The 6,865-nt window shown below is 49.6% G+C and overlaps 1 non-coding gene across 1 annotated transcript; it reads left to right on the top strand.

Annotated features, from left to right (window-relative positions):
* Positions 1–4,957: 4,957 nt before the first annotated feature.
* On the top strand, positions 4,958–5,029 carry TRNAC-GCA (transfer RNA cysteine (anticodon GCA)). The gene has a single exon. It is a non-coding gene; the product is annotated as a tRNA-Cys (tRNA).
* Positions 5,030–6,865: the final 1,836 nt, after the last annotated feature.

Here is a 6,865-nt window from a genome sequence, read left to right on the forward strand (position 1 = left end):
TCTGAGGCCCACGAGGGGTGAGGGTTTCCGACCCCAGGCTTCAGCATGAACACCAATATCTGCACCCCAGTTTTGAGCCCCACAGCTTGAGCTCCAGGAGCCCAAGTCAGGTGACCCAGGCCAGCCCTGCTGCCATCTTTATCCCGGGAGAGAGGGACTCTACGGGGACCTCTCCATTGCAGTGTCAGCCCAGGGGTGGCAGGCTGTGCTCAAAGCAGCACCCTGGAAGCCCCATAGTCACCACTCTCATAGAATTAAGGTACGATTTGTACAGAGTCAGCCTGGTGAGCTATCATTGTAAAAGTCGTGATCTGTTGAAGGCTAGTGGCTGGGTGGATGGTGTGTGCTAGGCTTGTCTGGGAAGTGGTGGAGTTTTGCTCTGGGTGCGTCACTGAAATATGTGATGAGGCTGGGAAATGGCCACCGCCAGCCTTTCCAGTGTGACGCTGGAGGAGCCAGACTCGCTGCTGGCTCAGTGAAGGTATCCACGCTCCCAAGGACTCTCCCAGGAACCGTGTACAATGCGGACTCCTCCGAGACAGCCCAGAGACAATGGACACTGCTTGACTCACATCAAGGCAGAGGAAATTTCTAGCAAGTTGGAAGAGGGGAAGAGACGTCATGACTTGTCCTCACTCCCACTCTGCTCAACACCTGGCAACACATCTGGAGGACAAAGACTGAACTGAAATAATTCAGAGATCAGAAGAGAATAATAATAATCCATTCAAATGAAAGTCCCCAAACAGACTAGAATTGGTTTCCCAGCAGAAAATTTTCAATTTTGTTTTCCCAGTCAGACCTCGCCAAGGGAAGCAGAGAGAAAATGTTTGAGTTGCTTCCTCCAGAGCACCTTGACCTAGACACGCTAGCTGTGGGTCACTGTCGTGGCTGAGGTGGGGGCATTTTAATTATTTGGGCTGGTCCCAGGGTGTTTGGGGGACATTATGAGGCTGGTACCTTTTGAGATAAATACTAAGAAACAAAGAACTCTTTGAGAAATCTGGGATTTAGACGTGTTTTATTGACAGCAAGGGAGGTCTGAGTTCCTGAGAAGGTTTTTGTTTACAGGAAGCAATGTGGCTTGTACCAAAGGGGAGATGGTTGTTTGTGAAGGAGGGGAGAAGACAAAATGCACACAATGAGGATGGGATTCAAACCCATGCATGCAAAGCACAATGATTAGCAGCCCACCACTTTCACCACTTGGCCACCTCATATGAGCTGCCAAAGAAGGGACAGGAGGAGAAATCTAAGGCCAGCAGAGGTAGGAACAATAAGGAGTTTTTAAATACGAAGTGTAAGGAAGGCCTGAATGACCTCCCCCCTCACATCTAGTGATGAGCTGGGGGAAAGACTTCAGGAACAGACCGTCTTTACATAGACAGGCCTCCTCTGCCTAGGTATGCAGCAAGTATCCTTTGAATAAAAAAACAAACAAACAAAATAGAAAGGTAATTTTTTGGTTTTCCTGCAGTCAGCCAAAAAAAATGTGAAAAGAAAGGGGCATTTTTAAGCAATCATCTGTCCCCACCCAGGGGCTGGGGAATGCTTATTTTCTTTTTCAGACACTTTCTGGGCAAGCTGGTGCCAGTGGAAGAAAACCCAGAACGCCGTGGGTCCCCTGTCGCAACAAAATATTGTGTTCTGTGTTTGTCTTGTTGTTCCTGTTATTTTGGTGGATATTGTAAATTCTTCAGGCGTGACACCCCCTTTTAATTGGGCATGTCGTGCTGCCCCTTTCGGGGCCAAGGGAAAATGTACCCTAATTCAACCTCTTCCACCCTCTACTCCGCCACCTCCCTCCAAATTCTCTGTGACACCCCCATCCCCACGGTGGCCTACCCCCATCCAGAGACCTGTGGTTCTTAATGCAACTGGTTTACAAATGACTATCGCTCTGTTCCCCACTGACTGGTCTCTCAGTACAACATTTGATAACTGTTCTGTTTACCAAAGTAGGTGAAAGAATGTTGCCATAAGTAATTTCAAACTCATTTGAATTGGATGGAGGGGAAATAAACAAGAACATCCGAAAATGGCGAGCCCCCACAAATTACCTCTGGGAAGGCTGAAACTCACTGCAGGAAGCTGACTCGGTGTCTCAAATCCAACGCTTGGAATGTGCCTGGGGCTACTGGACGGAGTGGGATTACGTCAGGGATTTGAATCATAGACTCATAGAATCATAGCATAACAGAGTTGGAAGGGACCTCAGGAGGCCATCTAGTCCAACCCCCTGCCCAGAGCAGGACCAATCCCCACTAAATCATCCCAGCCAGGGCTTTGTCAAGCCTGACCTTAAAAACTTCTAAGGAAGGGGATTCCACCACCTCCCTAAGTAACGCATTCCAGTGTTTCACCACCCTCTTAGTAAAAAAGTTTTTCCTAATATCCAACCTAAACCTCCCCCACTGCAACTTGAGACCATTCCTCCTTGTCCTGTCATCTGCTACCACTGAGAACAGTCTAGATCCATCCTCTTTGGGTCCACCTTTCAGGTAGTTAAAAGCAGCTATCAAATCCCCCCTCATTCTTCTCTTCCGTAGACTAAACAATCCCAGTTCCCGCAGCCTCTCCTCATAACTCATGTGTTCCAGTCCCCTAATCATTTTTGTTGCCCTTCGCTGGACTCTCTCCAATTTTTCCACATCTTTCTTCTAGCGTGGGGCCCAAAACTGGACACAGTACTCCAGAAGAGGCCTCACCAATGTCGAATAGAGGGGAACGATCACGTCCCTTGATCTGCTGGCAATGCCCCTACTTATACAGCCCAAAATGCCATTGGCTTTCTTGGCAACAAGGGCACACTGTTGACTCATATCCAGCTTCTCATCCACTGTCACCCCTAGGTCCTTTTCTGCAGAACTGCTGCCAAGCCATTCAGTCCGTAGTCTGTAGCGGTGCATTGGATTTTTCTGTCCTAAGTGCAGGACTCTGCACTTGTCCTTGTTGAACCTCATCAGATTTCTTTTGGCCCAATCCTCTCATTTGTCTAGGTCCCTCTCTTTCCGATCCCTACCCTCCAGCGTATCTACCACTCCTCCCAGTTTAGTGTCATCCGCAAACTTGCTGAGGGTGCAATCCACACCATCCTCCAGATCATTAATGAAGATATTGAACAAAACCATCCCCAGGACCGACCCTTGGGGCACTCCACTTGATACCGGCTGCCAACTAGACATGGAGCCATTGATCACTACCCATTGAGCCCGACAATCTAGCCAACTTTCTACCCACCTTGTAGTGCATCCATCCAGCCCATACTTCTTTAACTTGCTGACAAGAATACTGTGGGAGACCGTGTCAAAAGCTTTGCTAAAGTCGAGGAATAACACGTCCACTGCTTTCCCTTCGTCCACAGAACCAGTTATCTCATCATAGAAGGCAATTAGATTAGTCAGGCATGACTTTCCCTTGGTGAATCCATGCTGACTGTTCCTGATCACTTTCCTCTCCTCTAAGTGCTTCAGAATTGATTTCTTGAGGACATGCTCCATGATTTTTCCGGGGACTGAGGTGAGGCTGACTGGCCTGTAGTTCCCAGGATCCTCCTTCTTCCCTTTTTTAAAGATGGGTACTACATTAGCCTTTTTCCAATCTTCCGGGACTTCGCCCGATCACCATGAGTTTTCAAAGATAATGGCCAATGGCTCCGCAATCACATCCGCCAACTCCTTTAGCCCTCTCGGATGCAACGCATCCGGCCTCATGGACTTGTGCATGTCCAGCTTTTTAAATAGTCCCGAACCACTTCTTTCTCCACAGAGGGCTGGTCACCTCCTCCCCATGCTGTGCTGCCCAGTGCAGCAGTCTGGGAGCTGACCTTGTTTGTGAAGACCGAGGCAAAAAAAGCATTGAGTACATTAGCTTTTTCCACATCCTCTGTCACCAGGTTGCCTCCCTCATTTAGTAAGGGGCCCACACTTTCCTTGGCTTTCTTCTTATTGCCAGCATACCTGAAGAAACCCTTCTTGATTTGCGCTTAGCTCAACTGATAGTTGGTTGGGAAATATTATTCTAACCCTCAATCAGGGTTGGAAGAGACCTCAGGAGGTATACAGTCAAACCCCCTGCTCAAAGCAGGACCAACCCCAACTAAATCATCCCAGCCAGGGCTTTGTCAAGCCAGGCCATATAAACCTCTAAGGAAAGAGATTCCTCATCTCCCTAGGTAACCCTTTCCAGTCTTCACCACCCTCCTAGGGAAATAGTGTTTCCTAATATCCAACCTAGACCTCTCCCACTGCATCTTGAGACCATTACTCCTTTTTCTGTCATCTGGTACCCCTGAGAACAGGCTAGATCCATCCTCTTTGGAACCCCCTTTCAGGAAGTTGAAAGCAGCTATCAAATCCTTCTCACTCTTCTCTTCTGCAGACGAAATAATCCCAGTTCCCTCGGCCTCTCCTCGTAAGTCATGTGTTCCAGTCCCCTAATCATTTTTGTTGCCCTTCCCTGGACTCTCTCCAATTTGTTTCTGTAGTGGGAGGGGGCTCTGAAAACTGGGCGCAATGCTCCAGATGTGGCCTCATCAGTGCCGAATAGAGGGGAATAATCACTTCCCTCAATCTGCTGGCAATGCTCCTCCTAATGCAGCCCAATATGACCAGTTACCCATATTGAATGCAGGCTCAGCAATATTTGATAAATTGGTTGCTGTCCATTCAGTTGGTTATTTCCTACTTATTCATAACTAATGAAGATGCTCTAAGGGGATGGGAGAGAGCCGTCCCATCCGTGTAGTTAATCCACCTCCCCAAGAGATGGGAGCTGTGTCAGTGGGAGAAGCTGTGTCGGTGGGTGGGCAAGCTGTGGGGTCTACATGTATAGATAAAGTTTAATCAAACCCCATTTTTAAAACCACCCATCGTCTGGGAATGGAAAAGGAGCTCTCTGAGCAGGGCCTGTCCTTCAAAATCCTTAAGATCACTGACTTGCCTATGCCAATGCCATGGGGGGTGTAGCTCAGTGGTTGAGTGTTTGACTGCAGCTTAAGTGATCCTTGGTTCAAATCCAAGTGCCCCCTTACAAGCCTGTTCCCTTAACAAAAATAAGCACATATCCATTTCCATTATGTTCGGGAGCTCCACTGAATAGGGATGAATGGAAACATTCAGTGTTTTCCTGTGCAAATCCATAGAAACCTAGCAAACAGGTCCCTCATCTGAAATCAGTTCCAATCCTCTGAGTGTCTAGTTTATGTTTTCATCAATGAAACAAAGACACATGAAGGCACATTTTCAGATCCTTGGTCTCCATGGGCTACAATGTGCAGAAGAACAAGAACCCCATCCCCTTGGGAGGAATGGACGAGTCTGTGTTACATTCCAATGGCAGCTGTTTAAAGGGAACGTGCTTCGAGTTCATGATCACCCGCAGTGTCTCTGTAAGGTTACCAACCACAGAGCCGGTTGTGGCTGCATCTAAGTAACCGCAGAGTTAGTGTAGTACCAGATCGTTAATTGCACAGCGTCACTTTCTGGTTTTGTTGATCATTTGGGTAGAAACAGCCTTTTCCTGCCTCTCTTTCACACAGAAGGACAATTTTCTTTGTGTAGATGCAGGAACATCAAGATCTTTCTCTGTCCCTTGTGCAAAGTAGGGTGTCAAATTCCAAGGAACCTTTCTCTTCTGCGATGGAAACAATGGAGAAGCAGGGGGCCCTGGGCACCTCCAGCCCTGGCCGGGAGATGTTCCCTCCCTGCTTTCTTTATGCTGCTGTTGTTATTTCATGGAATGTCTGGGATGGGGAAAAAGCTGAGTTCACTCCAGGTGGAGGGAAAAAAGGACCCTGAGAATCTCAGGGCCTCAGGGAAAACCTAATCCCTGCTACCGGGATCACTGAGGTGCTGGGGATTTGAGCAGGAAAGGGACTGTGTGAATTGTCCAGGTGGGGAATGAATAACCACCGACAACTAGTTCCACCTCATTAACCACCGACACAGGCTAATCGTGCTGCAGATAGAAGGGAAACTGGGAGCGATTCTTTGCTGTCAGCCATGGAAACAGTGACCCGAGTGCACTGCAGTGAATGTGCTGGGGAAAGCTGGACTTTACAGGCAGGTGGAAATAGCAGATCCGAGAAAAGCCCCCCCCACCCCCAACTTCTTCCACCGGGGTGAGGTGTTGAGCGACTCACAGCGCCCCCCAGCGCCGTTACCTTTCAGCAGGGGCTGGCAGCTCCAGCCAGTCAATGCAGGGGAGAGGGCCGAGTGTATCTCTGCACCCTGAGTCCAGGGCAGGCCCTCTCTCTCCCCCACATAGAGAAACTGGCCCTGCTGCAAAGTGACCCCTGAGAACCAGCAACCTCCAGGACAGAGGGTTTGGCCCTCAGAGCAGGGAATGTGTCCCCCATGCTGCCGTTAGGCCCCTGGAGGCTCTGGAAACAGGAGGGCTCTGAGCGTAACCCATCCCAAACAGCCCCCGTCTGGGGATGTAGCTCAGTGGTAGAGCGCATGCTTTGCATGTATGAGGCCCCGGGTTTGATCCCCAGCATCTCCAAGTCTCTTTTCACCCTGCTGCTTTGCTCAGGCCCAGAGGGGATGTGGCCCAGCAGTCTCCCTGCAGGAGTTTCAGTCCTGCTCAGTGCGTGGCAGGTGCCCATTGCACGGAAGGTCTGTGGGGGTTTCTGCTCCTAAGTCACCTTGGTACATTTAAGATTCCCACCCAAGGGGTGGCTTGGGACAGTAGCGGATGAGAAGGGGGAATCCTCCAGCCCTGGAGGGAAAGGTCCCGTCTGCCCAGACTGAGGGGCAAGGAGACGGAGGGGCAGTCAGTGCTCAGAGAGGAGAGAGCTCAGTGATTTACACCCATCAGGGGACACTGTCTTTTTGAGGCGGGTGCAGCTGGCTTGGGATGGTGC

Source organism: Caretta caretta, chromosome 28, assembly GCF_965140235.1.
Source record: "Caretta caretta isolate rCarCar2 chromosome 28, rCarCar1.hap1, whole genome shotgun sequence".
Classification (NCBI taxonomy): domain Eukaryota; kingdom Metazoa; phylum Chordata; order Testudines; family Cheloniidae; genus Caretta; species Caretta caretta.